This window comes from Stenella coeruleoalba (genome assembly GCF_951394435.1).
Source record: "Stenella coeruleoalba genome assembly, contig: scaffold_33, whole genome shotgun sequence".
Classification (NCBI taxonomy): Eukaryota; Metazoa; Chordata; class Mammalia; order Artiodactyla; family Delphinidae; genus Stenella; species Stenella coeruleoalba.
The window spans coordinates 1,247,447-1,267,020 of NW_027646420.1; the positions used below are offsets into that span (position 1 = coordinate 1,247,447).

General features: G+C 43.9%; 1 long non-coding RNA gene across 4 annotated transcripts in view; it reads right to left on the bottom strand.

Annotated features, from left to right (window-relative positions):
• LOC307181126 overlaps nucleotides 1-19,574 on the bottom strand; it is an 872,172-nt gene that overhangs the window by 47,777 nt on the left and 804,821 nt on the right. For all 4 annotated transcript variants that reach the window (XR_013825926.1, XR_013825927.1, XR_013825928.1 and 1 more), the window contains exons 4-5: nucleotides 15,386-15,467; nucleotides 4,329-4,410 (exon numbers count right to left, since the gene is read on the bottom strand). This is a non-coding gene — a long non-coding RNA (uncharacterized lncRNA). The remainder of the gene's footprint in view (nucleotides 1-4,328; nucleotides 4,411-15,385; nucleotides 15,468-19,574) is intronic.

Sequence of the window (19,574 nt, forward strand, 5' to 3'; positions counted from 1 at the left end):
CGAAAGAGAATCAAGCATGTGTACAGGGGCATAAACGCAGCAGTGATAGGATTGGAGATGTTCGGTGAGCAAATGAAGACCCTTTGAAGTCATATTGCATGGTACCCATTCCACGGGTTTCAACTACCCAGGTTTTAGGTATTCTTCCTTCAGCTAAAACATGCATGTGGAACCCAGAGTATGATCAACCATGTGATCGGGAGACGTGTTCAAATATGTCTCAGTTTTCGTACCCTGGTACTCGGGTGCAACATTCCAGACGCTTTACTAACACTCTCCCGACTTGGAGAGTCAGTCCCTTTAACCTCCTGTTTGGCCCAGTTTGCAATTTCTGTGGAAGATGAACAGGAATAGCGAGAACCAATGAGAGACTAGCTGGAGGTGTCTGGATGGGCAAATTTAACTCTCATTTCCCACCAGGAAGAGGAATTAACCAAAGGCTCAGCGTGCCGTGCCGGAACTAGATTAGGGCCTGAAGCCATCCTGCGGTGTTGCGGCCAGCTCAAAAGAAAGCGAGTTGAAGAAAGGAGCTCAGGGGCACTGTAATTCACAAACCTGCAGAGTTATAAATGACAGCTATCGTCCAAAAATAGACTGAAGTAAGGCTGCCAAGAGGACTTGAAAGCGGGGCAGAATTGCAGGAAACCGATTTCAGGAGGTAGACTGGAATTGCATTGAAAGCATAGGAAAAGAGGCAGAACGTCCACAATGATGCACTTGGCCAAAAAGGGCGTATGCGTTTTTTCCTGAATATATTCAGGAAAAAACGCATACGCCCTTTTTGGCCAACCAAGCAAACTTGCAAAGGAAATCTGCACTACAATGAAGTCTCACTTCCCCCCGGTCAAAAGGGCCATCTGAAAAAAGTGTAAAATCCAGAAAGGCAGGACAGGCCATGGAGAACTGGGAGCCTTGTTATGCTGATGGGCGGGATGTAAATTGCCAACAGACACTCGGGAGAAGTGTATGGTGTTTCCTGAAACATCTAAAAAACAAAGCAACAGAGCCTAGGGCACTTCCACTTATGGTCCTATAGCTTAGGGAAATTAAAATCAAAAAGACACAGCCACCCCAAAGTTTGGAACGGCTCTGTTTACAAGAACCTCGTTTACAGTACAAGTTCAACATCGCAGAAAGTGAAAAATGGATAAAGAAGTTGTGGTATTTACTTACAAAGCAATATCACTCAGCAATGAAATCTGTGTCATCAGGCCCTTAGCAGCACAATGAGTGGATTCAGGTATGATGTTTCTAACTGAAATAAGTCACACAGAAAAAGAAACATCATAAGATATCAGTAATACACGGAATGTAAACTTGGCTACACAGGAACGGAATTACAGAACAGGACAGGGTCTCAAATTTAGAAAACCAACTTATGCTTGCTTAAGGGGAAAGGTGAGTTGGGGTGCTGCATAAAACCAGAGATTGAAATGAGCACAGATAAAGTTCCTTAAGCCAAATATGGAATAGACAAGAGCTACTCCTTGCTCAATGAAATGGACTCAACACCACATGTTAAACGCCTAAGAATGTACCTGACTAGTAAGTATCTTAAAACCTATGGATTGCTATGTCTCCGAAAGAGAATCAAGCATGTGTACAGGGGCATAAACGCAGCAGTGATAGGATTGGAGAGGTTCGTGAGCAAATGAAGACCCTTTGAAGTCATATTGCATGGTACCCATTATACGGGTGTTAACTCTCCAGGTTTAAGGTATTCTTCCTTCAGCTAAAACATGCATGTGGAACCCAGAGTATGATCAACCATGAGATCGGGAGACGTGTTCAAATATGTCTCAGTTTTCCTCCCCTGGTACTCGGGTGCAACATTCCAGACGCTTTACTAACACTGTCCCCACTTGGAGAGTCAGCGCCTTTAACCTCCTGTTTGGCCCAGTTTGCAATTTCTGCGGAAGATGAACAGGAATAGCGAGAACCAATGAGAGACTAGCTGGAGGTGTCTGGACGGGCAAATTTAACTCTCATTTCCCACCAGGAAGAGGAAATAACCAAAGGCTCAGCGTGCCGTACCGGAATCAGATTAGGGCCTGAAGCCATCCTGCGGTGTTGCGGCCAGGTCACAAGAAAGCGCGTTGAAGAAAGGAGCTCAGGGGCACTGTAATTCACAAACCTGCAGAGTTATAAATGACAGCTATCGTCCAAAAATAGACTGAAGTAAGGCTGCCAAGAGGACTTGAAAGTGGGGCAGAATTGCAGGAAACCGATTTCAGGAGGTAGACTGGAATTGCATTGAAAGCATAGGAAAAGAGGCAGAACGTCCACAATGATGCACTTGGCCAAAAAGGGCGTATGCGTTTTTTCCTGAATATATTCAGGAAAAAACGCATAAGCCCTTTTTGGCCAACCAAGCAAGCTTGCAAAGGAAATCTGCACTACAATGAATTCTCACTTTCCCCCGGTCAAAAGGGCCATCTGAAAAAAGTGTAAAATCCAGAAAGGCAGGACAGGCCATTGAGAACTGGGAGCCTTGTTATGCTGATGGGCGGGATGTAAATTGCCAACAGACACTTGGGAGAAGTGTATGGTGTTTCCTGAAACATCTAAGAAACAAAGCAACAGAGCCTAGGGCACTTCCACTTATGGTCCTATAGCTTAGGGAAATTAAAATCAAAAAGACACAGCCACCCCAAAGTTTGGAACGGCTCTGTTAACAAGAACCTCGTTTACAGTACAAGTTCAACATCGCAGAAAGTGAAAAATGGATAAAGAAGTTGTGGTATTCACCTACAAAGCAATATCACTCAGCAATGAAATCTATGTCATCAGGCCCTTAGCAGCACAATGAGTGGATTCAGGTATGATGATTGTAACTGAAATAAGTCACACAGAAAAAGAAACATCATAAGATATCAGTAATACACGGAATGTAAACTTGGCTACACAGGAACTGAATTACAGAACAGAACAGGGTCTCAAATTTAGAAAACCAACTTATGCTTGCTTAAGGGGAAAGGTGAGTTGGGGTGCTGCATAAAACCAGAGATTGAAATGAGCACAGATAAAGTTCCTTAAGCCAAATATGGAATAGACAAGAGCTACTCCTTGCTCAACGAAATGGACTCAACACCGCATATTAAACGCCTAAGAATGTACCTGACTAGTAAGTATCTTAAAACCTATGGATTGCTATGTCTCCGAAAGAGAATCAAGCATGTGTACAGGGGCATAAACGCAGCAGTGATAGGATTGGAGAGGTTCGGTGAGCAAATGAAGACCCTTTGAAGTCATATTGCATGGTACCCATTCCACGGGTTTCAACTACCCAGGTTTAAGGTATTCTTCCTTCAGCTAAAACATGCATGTGGAACCTAGATTATGATCAACCATGTGATGGGGAGACGTGTTCAAATATGTCTCAGTTTTCGTACCCTGGTACTCGGGTGCAACATTCCAGACGCTTTACTAACACTCTCCCCACTTGGAGAGTCAGTCCCTTTAACCTCCTGTTTGGCCCAGTTTGTAATTTCTGCGGAAGATGAACAGGAATAGCGAGAACCAATGAGAGGCTAGCTGGAGGTATCTGGACGGGCAAATTTAACTCTCATTTCCCACCAGGAAGAGGAATTAACCAAAGGCTCAGCGTGCCGTGCCGGATCCAGATTAGGGCCTGAAGCCATCCTGCGGTGTTGCGGCCAGGTCACAAGAAAGCGAGTTGAAGAAAGGAGCTCAGGGGCACTGTAATTCACAAACCTGCAGAGTTATAAATGACAGCTATCGTCCAAAAATAGACTGAAGTAAGGCTGCCAAGAGGACTTGAAAACGGGGCAGAATTGCAGGAAACCGATTTCAGGAGGTAGACTGGAATTGCATTGAAAGCATAGGAAAAGAGGCAGAACGTCCACAATGATGCACTTGGCCAAAAAGGGAGTATGCGTTTTTTCCTGAATATATTCAGGAAAAAACGCATACGCCCTTTTTGGCCAACCAAGCAAGCTTGCAAAGGAAATCTGCACTACAATGAAGTCTCACTTCCCCCTGGTCAAAAGGGCCATCTGAAAAACGTGTAAAATCCAGAAAGGCAGGACAGGCCATGGAGAACTGGGAGCCTTGTTATGCTGATGGGCGGGATGTAAATTGCCAACAACCACTCGGGAGAAGTGTATGGTGTTTCCTGAAACATCTAAAAAACAAAGCAACATAGCCTAGGGCACTTCCACTTATGGTCCTATAGCTTAGGGAATTTAAAATCAAAAAGACACAGCCACCCCAAAGTTTGGAACGGCTCTGTTTACAAGAACCTCGTTTACAGTACAAGTTCAACATCGCAGAAAGTGAAAAATGGATAAAGAAGTTGTGGTATTTACTTAAAAAGCAATATCACTCAGCAATGAAATCTGTGTCATCAGGCCCTTAGCAGCACAATGAGTGGATTCAGGTATGATGATTCTAACTGAAATAAGTCACACAGAAAAAGAAACATCATAAGATATCAGTAATACACGGAATGTAAACTTGGCTACACAGGAACTGAATTACAGAACAGAACAGGGTCTCAAATTTCGAAAACCAACTTATGCTTGCTTAAGGCGAAAGGTGAGTTGGGGTGCTGCATAAAACCAGAGATTGAAATGAGCACAGATAAAGTTCCTTAAGCCAAATATGGAATAGACAAGAGCTACTCCTTGCTCAACGAAATGGACTCAACACCGCATATTAAACGCCTAAGAATGTACCTGACTAGTAAATATCTTAAAACCTATGGATTGCTATGTCTCCGAAAGAGAATCAAGCATGTGTACAGGGGCATAAACGCAGCAGTGATAGGATTGGAGAGGTTCGGTGAGCAAATGAAGACCCTTTGAAGTCATATTGCATGGTACCCATTCCACGGGTTTCAACTACCCAGGTTTTAGGTATTCTTCCTTCAGCTAAAACATGCATGTGGAACCCAGAGTATGATCAACCATGTGATCGGGAGACGTGTTCAAATATGTTTCAGTTTTCCTCCCCTGGTACTCGGGTGCAACATTCCAGACGCTTTACTAACACTCTCCCCACTTGGAGAGTCAGCGCCTTTAACCTCCTGTTTGGCCCAGTTTGCAATTTCTGCGGAAGATGAACAGGAATAGCCAGAACCAATGAGAGGCTAGCTGGAGGTGTCTGGACGGGCAAATTTAACTCTCATTTCCCACCAGGAAGAGGAAATAACCAAAGGCTCAGCGTGCCGTACCGGAACCAGATTATGGCCTGAAGCCAACCTGCGGTGTTGCGGCCAGCTCAAAAGAAAGCGAGTTGAAGAAAGGAGCTCAGGGGCACTGTAATTCACAAACCTGCAGAGTTATAAATGACAGCTATCGTCCAAAAATAGACTGAAGTAAGGCTGCCAAGAGGACTTGAAAGCGGGGCAGAATTGCAGGAAACCGATTTCAGGAGGTAGACTGGAATTGCATTGAAAGCATAGGAAAAGAGGCAGAACGTCCACAATGATGCAGTTGGCCAAAAAGGGCGTATGCGTTTTTTCCTGAATACATTCAGGAAAAAACGCATACGCCCTTTTTGGCCAACCAAGCAAGCTTGCAAAGGAAATCTGCACTACAATTAAGTCTCACTTCCCCCCGGTCAAAAGGGCCATCTGAAAAAAGTGTAAAATCCAGAAAGGCAGGACAGGCCATGGAGAACTGGGAGCCTTGTTATGCTGAAGGGCGGGATGTAAATTGCCAACAGACACTCGGGAGAAGTGTATGGTGTTTCCTGAAACATCTAAAAAACAAAGCAACAGAACCTAGGGCACTTCCACTTATGGTCCTATAGCTTAGGGAATTTAAAATCAAAAACACACAGCCACCCCAAAGTTTCGAACGGCTCTGTTTACAAGAACCTCGTTTACAATACAAGTTCAACATCGCAGAAAGTGAAAAATGGATAAAAAAGTTGTTTTATTTACTTACAAAGCAATATCAGTCAGCAATGAAATCTGTGTCATCAGGCCCTTAGCAGCACAATGAGTGGATTCAGGTATGATGATTCTAACTGAAATAAGTCACACAGAAAAAGAAACATCATAAGATATCAGTAATACACGGAATGTAAACTTGGCTACACAGGAACTGAATTACAGAACAGAACAGGGTCTCAAATTTAGAAAACCAACTTATGCTTGCTTAATGGGAAAGGTGAGTTGGGGTGCTGCATAAAACCAGAGATTGAAATGAGCACAGATAAAGTTCCTTAAGCCAAATATGGAATAGACAAGAGCTACTCCTTGCTCAAAGAAATGGACTCAACACCGCATATTAAACGCCTAAGAATGTACCTTACTAGTAAGTATCTTAAAACCTAGGGATTGCTATGTCTCCGAAAGAGAATCAAGCATGTGTACAGGGGCATAAACGCAGCAGTGATAGGATTGGAGATGTTCGGTGAGCAAATGAAGACCCTTTGAAGTCATATTGCATGGTACCCATTACACGGGTCTCAACTCTCCAGGTTTAAGGTATTCTTCCTTCAGCTAAACCATGCATGTGGAACCCAGAGTATGATCAACCATGTGAACGGGAGAGGTGTTCAAATATGTCTCAGTTTTCGTACCCTGGTACTCGGGTACAACATTCCAGATGCTTTACTAACACTCTCCCGACTTGGAGAGTCAGTCCCTTTAACCTCCTGTTTGGCCCAGTTTGCAATTTCTGCGGAAGATGAACAGGAATAGCGAGAACCAATGAGAGGCTAGCTGGAGGTGTCTGGACGGGCAAATTTAACTCTCATTTCCCACCAGGAAGAGGAATTAACCAAAGGCTCAGAATGCCGGGCCGGAACCAGATTAGGGCCCGAAGCCATCCTGCGGTGTTGCGGCCAGGTCACAAGAAAGCGAGTTGAAGAAAGGAGCTCAGGGGCACTGTAATTCACAAACCTGCAGAGTTATAAATGACAGCTATCGTCCAAAAATAGACTGAAGTAAGGCTGCCAAGAGGACTTGAAAGCGGGGCAGAATTGCAGGAAACCGATTTCAGGAGGTAGACTGGAATTGCATTGAAAGCATAGGAAAAGAGGCAGAACGTCCACAATGATGCACTTGGCCAAAAAGGGCGTATGCATTTTTTCCTGAATATATTCAGGAAAAAACGCATACGCCCTTTTTGGCCAACCAAGCAAGCTTGCAAAGGAAATCTGCACTACAATGAAGTCTCACTTCCCCCCGGTCAAAAGGGCCATCTGAAAAAAGTGTAAAATCCAGAAAGGCAGGACAGGCCATGGAGAACTGGGAGCCTTGTTATGCTGATGGGCGGGATGTAAATTGCCAACAGAAACTTGGGAGAAGTGTATGGTGTTTCCTGAAACATCTAAAAAACAAAGCAACAGAGCCTAGGGCACTTCCACTTATGGTCCTATAGCTTAGGGAAATTAAATTCAAAAAGACACAGCCACCCCAAAGTTTGGAACGGCTCTGTTTACAAGAACCTCGTTTACATTACAAGTTCAACATCGCAGAAAGTGAAAAATGGATAAAGAAGTTGTGGTATTCACTTACAATGCAGTATCACTCAGCAATGAAATCTATGTCATCAGGCCCTTAGCAGCACAATGAGTGGATTCAGGTATGATGATTCTAACTGAAATAAGTCACACAGAAAAAGAAACATCATAAGATATCAGTAATACACGGAATGGAAACTTGGCTACACAGGAACTGAATTACAGAACAGAACAGGGTCTCAAATTTAGAAAACCAACTTATGCTTGCTTAAGGGGAAAGGTGAGTTGGGGTGCTGCATAAAACCAGAGATTGAAATGAGCACAGATAAAGTTCCTTAAGCCAAATATGGAATAGACAAGAGCTACTCCTTGCTCAACGAAATGGACTCAACACCCCATATTAAACGCCGAAGAATGTACCTGACTAGTAAGTATCTTAAAACCTATGGATTGCTATGTCTCCGAAAGAGAATCAAGCATGTGTACAGGGGCATAAACGCAGCAGTGATAGGATTGGAGAGGTTCGGTGAGCAAATGAAGACCCTTTGAAGTCATATTGCATGGTACCCATTCCACGGGTTTCACCTACCCAGGTTTAAGGTATTCTTCCTTCAGCTAAAACATGCATGTGGAACCTAGAGTATGATCAACCATGTGATCGGGAGACGTGTTCAAATATGTCTCAGTTTTCGTACCCTGGTACTCGGGTGCAACATTCCAGACGCTTTACTAACACTCTCCCCACTTGGAGAGTCAGTCCCTTTAACCTCCTGTTTGGCCCAGTTTGCAATTTCTGCGGAAGATGAACAGGAATAGCGAGAACCAATGAGAGACTAGCTGGAGGTGTCTGAACGGGCAAATTTAACTCTCATTTCCCACCAGGAAGAGGAATTAACCAAAGGCTCAGCGTGCCATGCCGGAACCAGATTAGGGCCTGAAGACATCCTGCGGTGTTGCGGCCAGGTCACAAGAAAGCGAGTTGAAGAAAGGAGCTCAGCGGCACTGTAATTCACAAACCTGCAGAGTTATAAATGACAGCTATCGTCCAAAAATAGACTGAAGTAAGGCTGCCAAGAGGACTTGAAAGCGGGGCAGAATTGCAGGAAACCGATTTCAGGAGGTAGATTGGAATTGCATTGAAAGCTTAAGAAAAGAGGCAGAACGTCCACAATGATGCACTTGGCCAAAAAGGGCGTATGCGTTTTTTCCTGAATATATTCAGGAAAAAACGCATACGCCCTTTTTGGCCAACCAAGCAAACTTGCAAAGGAAATCTGCACTACAATGAAGTCTCACTTCCCCCCGCTCAAAAGGGCCATCTGAAAAAAGTGTAAAATCCAGAAAGGCAGGACAGGCCATGGAGAACTGGGAGCCTTGTTATGCTGATGGGCGGGATGTAAATTGCCAACAGACACTCAGGAGAAGTGTATGGTGTTTCCTGAAACATCTAAAAAACAAAGCAACAGAGCCTAGGGCACTGCCACTTATGGTCCTATAGCTTAGGGAAATTAAAATCAAGAAGACACAGCCACCCCAAAGTTTGGGACGCCTCCGTTTACAAGAACCTCGTTTACCATACAAGTTCAATATCACAGAAAGTGAAAAATGGATAAAGAAGTTGTGGTATTTACTTACAAAGCAATATCACTCAGCAATGAAATCTGTGTCATCAGGCCCTTAGCAGCACAATGAGTGGATTCAGGTATGATGATTCTAACTGAAATAAGTCACACAGAAAAAGAAACATCATAAGATATCAGTAATACACGGAATGTAAACTTGGCTACACAGGAACTGAAGAACAGAACAGAACAGTGTCTCAAATTTAGAAAACCAACTTATGCTTGCTTAAGGGGAAAGGTGAGTTGGGGTGCTGCATAAAACCAGAGATTGAAATGAGCACAGATAAAGTTCCTTAAGCCAAATATGGAATAGACAAGAGCTACTCCTTGCTCAACGAAATGGACTCAACACCGCATATTAAACGCCTAAGAATGTACCTGACTAGTAAGTATCTTAAAACCTATAGATTGCTATGTCTCCGAAAGAGAATCAAGCATGTGTACAGGGGCATAAACGCAGCAGTGATAGGATTGGAGAGGTTCGGTGAGCAAATGAAGACCCTTTGAAGTCATATTGCATGGTACCCATTCCACGGGTTTCAACTACCCAGGTTTTAGGTATTCTTCCTTCAGCTAAAACATGCATGTGGAACCCAGAGTATGATCAACCATGTGATCGGGAGACGTGTTCAAATATGTCTCAGTTTTCGTACCCTGGTACTCGGGTGCAACATTCCAGACGCTTTACTAACACTCTCCCCACTTGGAGAGTCAGCGCCTTTAACCTCCTGTTTGGCCCAGTTTGCAATTTCTGCGGAAGATGAACAGGAATAGCGAGAACCAATGAGAGGCTAGCTGCAGGTGTCTGGACGGGCAAATTTAACTCTCATTTCCCACCAGGAAGAGGAATTAACCAAAGGCTCAGCATGCCGGGCCGGAACCAGATTAGGGCCTGAAGCCATCCTGCGGTGTTGCGGCCAGGTCACAAGAAAGTGAGTTGAAGAAAGGAGCTCAGGGGCACTGTAATTCACAAACCTGCAGAGTTATAAATGACAGCTATCGTCCAAAAATAGACTGAAGTAAGGCTGCCAAGAGGACTTGAAAGCGGGGCAGAATTGCAGGAAACCGATTTCAGGAGGTAGACTGGAATTGCATTGAAAGCATAGGAAAAGAGGCAGAACGTCCACAATGATGCACTTGGCCAAAAAGGGCGTATGCGTTTTTTCCTGAATATATTCAGGAAAAAACGCATACGCCCTTTTTGGCCAACCAAGCAAGCTTGCAAAGGAAATCTGCACTACAATGAAGTCTCACTTCCCCCCGGTCAAAAGGGCCATCTGAAAAAAGTGTAAAATCCAGAAAGGCAGGACAGGCCATGGAGAACTGGGAGCCTTGTTATGCTGAAGGGCGGGATGTAAATTGCCAACAAACACTCGGGAGAAGTGTATGGTGTTTCCTGAAACATCTAAAAAACAAAGCAAGAGAGCCTAGGGCACTTCCACTTATGGTCCTATAGCTTAGGGAATTTAAAATCAAAAAGACACAGCCACCCCAAAGTTTCGAATGTCTCTGTTTACAAGAACCTCGTTTACAGTACAAGTTCAACATCGCAGAAAGTGAAAAATGGATAAAAAAGTTGTGGTATTTACTTACAAAGCAATATCACTCAGCAATGAAATCTGTGTCATCAGGCCCTTAGCAGCACAATGAGTGGATTCAGGTATGATGATTCTAACTGAAATAAGTCACACAGAAACAGAAACATCATAAGATATCAGTAATACACGGAATGTAAACTTGGCTACACAGGAACTGAATTACAGAACAGAACAGGGTCTCAAATTTAGAAAACCAACTTATGCTTGCTTAAGGGGAAAGGTGAGTTGGGGTGCTGCATAAAACCAGAGATTGAAATGAGCACAGATAAAGTTCCTTAAGCCAAATATGGAATAGACAAGAGCTACTCCTTGCTCGAAGAAATGGACCCAACACCGCATATTAAACGCCTAAGAATGTACCTGACTAGTAAGTATCTTAAAACCTAGGGATTGCTATGTCTCCGAAAGAGAATCAAGCATGTGTACAGGGGCATAAACGCAGCAGTGATAGGATTAGAGAGGTTCGGTGAGCAAATGAAGACCCTTTGAAGTCATATTGCATGGTACCCATTCCACGGGTTTCAGCTACCCAGGTTTTAGGTATTCTTCCTTCAGGTAAAACATGCATGTGGAACCCAGAGTATGATCAACCATGAGATCGGGAGACGTGTTCAAATATGTCTCAGTTTTCCTCCCCTGGTACTCGGGAGCAACATTCCAGACGCTTTACTAACACTGTCCCCACTTGGAGAGTCAGCGCCTTTAACCTCCTGTTTGGCCCAGTTTGCAATTTCTGCGGAAGATGAACAGGAATAGCGAGAACCAATGAGAGACTAGCTGGAGGTGTCTGGACGGGCAAATTTAACTCTCATTTCCCACCAGGAAGAGGAAATAACCAAAGGCTCAGCGTGCCGTACCGGAATCAGATTAGGGCCTGAAGCCATCCTGCGGTGTTGCGGCCAGGTCACAAGAAAGCGCGTTGAAGAAAGGAGCTCAGGGGCACTGTAATTCACAAACCTGCAGAGTTATAAATGACAGCTATCGTCCAAAAATAGACTGAAGTAAGGCTGCCAAGAGGACTTGAAAGCGGGGCAGAATTGCAGGAAACCGATTTCAGGAGGTAGACTGGAATTGCATTGAAAGCATAGGAAAAGAGGCAGAACGTCCACAATGATGCACTTGGCCAAAAAGGGTGTATGCGTTTTTTCCTGAATATATTCAGGAAAAAACGCATAAGCCCTTTTTGGCCAACCAAGCAAGCTTGCAAAGGAAATCTGCACTACAATGAATTCTCACTTTCCCCCGGTCAAAAGGGCCATCTGAAAAAAGTGTAAAATCCAGAAAGGCAGGACAGGCCATTGAGAACTGGGAGCCTTGTTATGCTGATGGGCGGGATGTAAATTGCCAACAGACACTTGGGAGAAGTGTATGGTGTTTCCTGAAACATCTAAGAAACAAAGCAACAGAGCCTAGGGCACTTCCACTTATGGTCCTATAGCTTAGGGAAATTAAAATCAAAAAGACACAGCCACCCCAAAGTTTGGAACGGCTCTGTTAACAAGAACCTCGTTTACAGTACAAGTTCAACATCGCAGAAAGTGAAAAATGGATAAAGAAGTTGTGGTATTCACCTACAAAGCAATATCACTCAGCAATGAAATCTATGTCATCAGGCCCTTAGCAGCACAATGAGTGGATTCAGGTATGATGATTGTAACTGAAATAAGTCACACAGAAAAAGAAACATCATAAGATATCAGTAATACACGGAATGTAAACTTGGCTACACAGGAACTGAATTACAGAACAGAACAGGGTCTCAAATTTCGAAAACCAACTTATGCTTGCTTAAGGCGAAAGGTGAGTTGGGGTGCTGCATAAAACCAGAGATTGAAATGAGCACAGATAAAGTTCCTTAAGCCAAATATGGAATAGACAAGAGCTACTCCTTGCTCAACGAAATGGACTCAACACCGCATATTAAACGCCTAAGAATGTACCTGACTAGTAAGTATCTTAAAACCTATGGATTGCTATGTCTCCGAAAGAGAATCAAGCATGTGTACAGGGGCATAAACGCAGCAGTGATAGGATTGGAGAGGTTCGGTGAGCAAATGAAGACCCTTTGAAGTCATATTGCATGGTACCCATTCCACGGGTTTCAACTACCCAGGTTTTAGGTATTCTTCCTTCAGCTAAAACATGCATGTGGAACCCAAGTATGATCAACCATGTGATCGGGAGACGTGTTCAAATATGTCTCAGTTTTCTTCCCCTGGTACTCGGGTGCAACATTCCAGACGCTTTACTAACACTCTCCCGACTTGGAGAGTCAGTCCCTTTAACCTCCTGTTTGGCCCAGTTTGCAATTTCTGCGGAAGATGAACAGGAATAGCGAGAACCAATGAGAGGCTAGCTGGAGGTGTCTGGACGGGCAAATTTAACTCTCATTTCCCACCAGGAAGAGGAAATAACCAAAGGCTCAGCATGCCGTGCCAGAACCAGATTAGGGCCTGAAGACATCCTGCGGTGTTGCGGCCAGGTCACAAGAAAGCGAGTTGAAGAAAGGAGCTCAGGGGCACTGTAATTCACAAACCTGCAGAGTTATAAATGACAGCTATCGTCCAAAAATAGACTGAAGTAAGGCTGCCAAGAGGACTTGAAAGCGGGGTAGAATTGCAGGAAACCGATTTCAGGAGGTAGACTGGAATTGCACTGAAGGCATAGGAAAAGAGGCAGAACGTCCACAATGATGCACTTGGCCAAAAAGGGCGTATGCGTTTTTTCCTGAATATATTCAGGAAAAAACGCATACGCCCTTTTTGGCCAACCAAGCAAGCTTACAAAGGAAATCTGCACTACAATGAAGTCTCACTTCCCCCCGGTCAAAAGGGCCATCTGAAAAAAGTGTAAAATCCAGAAAGGCAGGACAGGCCATGGAGAACTGGGAGCCTTGTTATGCTGATGGGCGGGATGTAAATTGCAAACAACCACTCGGGAGAAGTGTATGGTGTTTCCTGAAACATCTAAAAAACAAAGCAACAGAGCCTAGGGCACTTCCACTTATGGTCCTATAGCTTAGGGAATTTAAAATCAAAAAGACACAGCCACCCCAAAGTTTGGAATGGCTCTGTTTACAAGAACCTCGTTTACAGTACAAGTTCAACATCGCAGAAAGTGAAAAATGGATAAAGAAGTTGTGGTATTTACTTACAAAGCAATATCACTCAGCAATGAAATCTGTGTCATCAGGCCCTTAGCAGCACAATGAGTGGATTCAGGTATGATGATTCTAACTGAAATAAGTCACACAGAAAAAGAAACATCATAAGATATCAGTAATACACGGAATGGAAACTTGGCTACACAGGAACTGAATTACAGAACAGAACAAGGTCTCAAATTTAGAAAACCAACTTATGCTTGCTTAAGGGGAAAGGTGAGTTGGGGTGCTGCATAAAACCAGAGATTGAAATGAGCATAGATAAATTTCCTTAAGCCAAATATGGAATAGACAAGAGCTACTCCTTGCTCAACGAAATGGAGTCAACACCGCATATTAAACGCCTAAGAATGTACCTGACTAGTAAGTATCTTAAAACCTATGGATTGCTATGTCTCCAAAAGAGAATCAAGCATGTGTACAGGGGCATAAACGCAGCAGTGATAGGATTGGAGAGGTTCGTGAGCAAATGAAGACCCTTTGAAGTCATATTGCATGGTACCCATTCCACGGGTTTCAACTACCCAGGTTTTAGGTATTCTTCCTTCAGCTAAAACATGCATGTGGAACCCAAGTATGATCAACCATGTGAACGGGAGACGTGTTCAAATATGTCTCAGTTTTCTTCCCCTGGTACTCGGGTGCAACATTCCAGACGCTTTACTAACACTCTCCCGACTTGGAGAGTCAGTCCCTTTAACCTCCTGTTTGGCCCAGTTTGCAATTTCTGCGGAAGATGAACAGGAATAGCGAGAACCAATGAGAGGCTAGCTGGAGGTGTCTGGACGGGCAAATTCAACTCTCATTTCCCACCAGGAAGAGGAATTAACCAAAGGCTCAGCATGCCGGGCCGGAACCAGATTAGGGCCTGAAGACATCCTGCGGTGTTGCGGCCAGGTCACAAGAAAGCGAGTTGAAGAAAGGAGCTCAGGGGCACTGTAATTCACAAACCTGCAGAGTTATAAATGACAGCTATCGTCCAAAAATAGACTGAAGTAAGGCTGCCAAGAGGACTTGAAAGCGGGGCAGAATTGCAGGAAACCGATTTCAGGAGGTAGACTGGAATTGCATTGAAAGCATAGGAAAAGAGGCAGAACGTCCACAATGATGCACTTGGCCAAAAAGGGCGTATGCGTTTTTTCCTGAATATATTCAGGAAAAAACGCATACGTCCTTTTTGGCCAACCAAGCAAGCTTGCAAAGGAAATCTGCACTACAATGAAGTCTCACTTCCCCCTGTTCAAAAGGGCCATCTGAAAAAAGTGTAAAATCCAGAAAGGCAGGACAGGCCATGGAGAACTGGGAGCCTTGTTATGCTGATGGGCGGGATGTAAATTGCCAACAACCACTCGGGAGAAGTGTATGGTGTTTCCTGAAACATCTAAAAAACAAAGCAACATAGCCTAGGGCACTTCCACTTATGGTCCTATAGCTTAGGGAATTTAAAATCAAAAAGACACAGCCACCCCAAAGTTTGGAACGGCTCTGTTTACAAGAACCTCGTTTACAGTACAAGATCAACATCGCAGAAAGTGAAAAATGGATAAAGAAGTTGTGGTATTTACTTAAAAAGCAATATCACTCAGCAATGAAATCTGTGTCATCAGGCCCTTAGCAGCACAATGAGTGGATTCAGGTATGATGATTCTAACTGAAATAAGTCACACAGAAAAAGAAACATCATAAGATATCAGTAATACACGGAATGTAAACTTGGCTACACAGGAACTGAATTACAGAACAGAACAGGGTCTCAAATTTAGAAAACCAACTTATGCTTGCTTAAGGGGAAAGGTGAGTTGGGGTGCTGCATAAAACCAGAGATTGAAATGAGCACAGATAAAGTTCCTTAAGCCAAATATGGAATAGACAAGAGCTACTCCTTGCTCAACGAAATGGACTCAACACCGCATATTAAACGCCTAAGAATGTACCTGACTAGTAAGTATCTTAAAACCTATGGATTGCTATGTCTCCGAAAGAGAATCAAGCATGTGTACAGGGGCATAAACGCAGCAGTGATAGGATTGGAGAGGTTCGGTGAGCAAATGAAGACCCTTTGAAGTCATATTGCATGGTACCCATTCCACGGGTTTCAACTACCCAGGTTTTAGGTATTCTTCCTTCAGCTAAAACATGCATGTGGAACCCAAGTATGATCAACCATGTGATCGGGAGACGTGTTCAAATATGTCTCAGTTTTCTTCCCCTGGTACTCGGGTGCAACATTCCAGACGCTTTACTAACACTCTCCCCACTTGGAGAGTCAGCGCCTTTAACCTCTTGTTTGGCCCAGTTTGCAATTTCTGCGGAAGATGAACAGGAATAGAGAGAACCAATGAGAGGCTAGCTGGAGGTGTCTGGACGGGCAAATTTAACTCTCATTTCCCACCAGGAAGAGGAAATAACCAAAGGCTCAGCATGCCGTGCCAGAACCAGATTAGGGCCTGAAGACATCCTGCGGTGTTGCGGCCAGGTCACAAGAAAGCGAGTTGAAGAAAGGAGCTCAGGGGCACTGTAATTCACAAACCTGCAGAGTTATAAATGACAGCTATCGTCCAAAAATAGACTGAAGTAAGGCTGCCAAGAGGACTTGAAAGCGGGGCAGAATTGCAGGAAACCGATTTCAGGAGGTAGACTGGAATTGCATTGAAAGCATAGGAAAAGAGGCCGAACGTCCACAATGATGCACTTGGCCAAAAAGGGCGTATGCGTTTTTTCCTGAATATATTCAGGAAAAAACGCATAAGCCCTTTTTGGCCAACCAAGCAAGCTTGCAAAGGAAATCTGCACTACAATGAAGTCTCACTTCCCCCCGGTCAAAAGGGCCATCTGAAAAAAGTGTAAAATCCAGAAAGGCAGGACAGGCCATGGAGAACTGGGAGCCTTGTTATGCTGATGGGCGGGATGTAAATTGCAAACAACCACTCTGGAGAAGTGTATGGTGTTTCCTGAAACATCTAAAAAACAAAGCAACAGAGCCTAGGGCACTTCCACTTATAGTCCTATAGCTTAGGGAATTTAAAATCAAAAAGACACAGCCACCCCAAAGTTTGGAATGGCTCTGTTTACAAGAACCTCGTTTACAGTACAAGTTCAACATCGCAGAAAGTGAAAAATGGATAAAGAAGTTGTGGTATTTACTTACAAAGCAATATCACTCAGCAATGAAATCTGTGTCATCAGGCCCTTAGCAGCACAATGAGTGGATTCAGGTATGATGATTCTAACTGAAATAAGTCACACAGAAAAAGAAACATCATAAGATATCAGTAATACACGGAATGGAAACTTGGCTACACAGGAACTGAATTACAGAACAGAACAGGGTCTCAAATTTAGAAAATCAACTTATGCTTGCTTAAGGGGAAAGGTGAGTTGGGGTGCTGCATAAAACCAGAGATTGAAATGAGCACAGATAAAGTTCCTTAAGCCAAATATGGAATAGACAAGAGCTACTCCTTGCTCAACGAAATGGACTCAACACCGCATATTAAACGCCTAAGAATGTACCTGACTAGTAAGTATCTTAAAACCTATGGATTGCTATGTCTCCGAAAGAGAATCAAGCATGTGTACAGGGGCATAAACGCAGCAGTGATAGGATTGGAGAGGTTCGTGAGCAAATGAAGACCCTTTGAAGTCATATTGCATGGTACCCATTCCACGGGTTTCAACTACCCAGGTTTTAGGTATTCTTCCTTCAGCTAAAACATGCATGTGGAACCCAAGTATGATCAACCATGTGAACGGGAGACGTGTTCAAATATGTCTCAGTTTTCTTCCGCTGGTACTCGGGTGCAACATTCCAGACGCTTTACTAACACTCTCCCGACTTGGAGAGTCAGTCCCTTTAACCTCCTGTTTGGCCCAGTTTGCAATTTCTGCGGAAGATGAACAGGAATAGCGAGAACCAATGAGAGGCTAGCTGGAGGTGTCTGGACGGGCAAATTTAACTCTCATTTCCCACCAGGAAGAGGAAATAACCAAAGGCTCAGCATGCCGTGCCAGAACCCGATTAGGGCCTGAAGACCTCCTGCGGTGTTGCGGCCAGCTCACAAGAAAGCGAGTTGAAGAAAGGAGCTCAGGGGCACTGTAATTCACAAACCTGCAGAGTTATAAATGACAGCTATCGTCCAAAAATAGACTGAAGTAAGGCTGCCAAGAGGACTTGAAAGTGGGGCAGAATTGCAGGAAACCGATTTCAGGAGGTAGACTGGAATTGCACTGAAGGCATAGGAAAAGAGGCAGAACGTCCACAATGATGCACTTGGCCAAAAAGGGCGTATGCGTTTTTTCCTGAATATATTCAGGAAAAAACGCATACGCCCTTTTTGGCCAACCAAGCAAGCTTACAAAGGAAATCTGCACTACAATGAAGTCTCACTTCCCCCCGGTCAAAAGGGCCATCTGAAAAAAGTGTAAAATCCAGAAAGGCAGGACAGGCCATGGAGAACTGGGAGCCTTGTTATGCTGATGGGCGGGATGTAAATTGCAAACAACCACTCGGGAGAAGTGTATGGTGTTTCCTGAAACATCTAAAAAACAAAGCAACAGAGCCTAGGGCACTTCCACTTATGGTCCTATAGCTTAGGGAATTTAAAATCAAAAAGACACAGCCACCCCAAAGTTTGGAATGGCTCTGTTTACAAGAACCTCGTTTACAGTACAAGTTCAACATCGCAGAAAGTGAAAAATGGATAAAGAAGTTGTGGTATTTACTTACAAAGCAATATCACTCAGCAATGAAATCTGTGTCATCAGGCCCTTAGCAGCACAATGAGTGGATTCAGGTATGATGATTCTAACTGAAATAAGTCACACAGAAAAAGAAACATCATAAGATATCAGTAATACACGGAATGGAAACTTGGCTACACAGGAACTGAATTACAGAACAGAACAGGGTCTCAAATTTCGAAAACCAACTTATGCTTGCTTAAGGGGAAAGGTGAGTTGGGGTGCTGCATAAAACCAGAGATTGAAATGAGCACAGATAAAGTTCCTTAAGCCAAATATGGAATAGACAAGAGCTACTCCTTGCTCAACGAAATGGACTCAACACCGCATATTAAACGCCTAAGAATGTACCTGACTAGTAAGTATCTTAAAACCTATGGATTGCTATGTCTCCGAAAGAGAATCAAGCATGTGTACAGGGGCATAAACGCAGCAGTGATAGGATTGGAGAGGTTCGGTGAGCAAATGAAGACCCTTTGAAGTCATATTGCATGGTACCCATTCCAGGGGTTTCAACTACCCAGGTTTTAGGTATTCTTCCTTCAGCTAAAACATGCATGTGGAACCCAAGTATGATCAACCATGTGATCGGGAGACGTGTTCAAATATGTCTCAGTTTTCTTCCCCTGGTACTCGGGTGCAACATTCCAGACGCTTTACTAACACTCTCCCCACTTGGAGAGTCAGCGCCTTTAACCTCTTGTTTGGCCCAGTTTGCAATTTCTGCGGAAGATGAACAGGAATAGAGAGAACCAATGAGAGGCTAGCTGGAGGTGTCTGGACGGGCAAATTTAAATCTCATTTCCCACCAGGAAGAGGAAATAACCAAAGGCTCAGCATGCCGTGCCAGAACCAGATTAGGGCCTGAAGACATCCTGCGGTGTTGCGGCCAGGTCACAAGAAAGCGAGTTGAAGAAAGGAGCTCAGGGGCACTGTAATTCACAAACCTGCAGAGTTATAAATGACAGCTATCGTCCAAAAATAGACTGAAATAAGGCTGCTAAGAGGACTTGA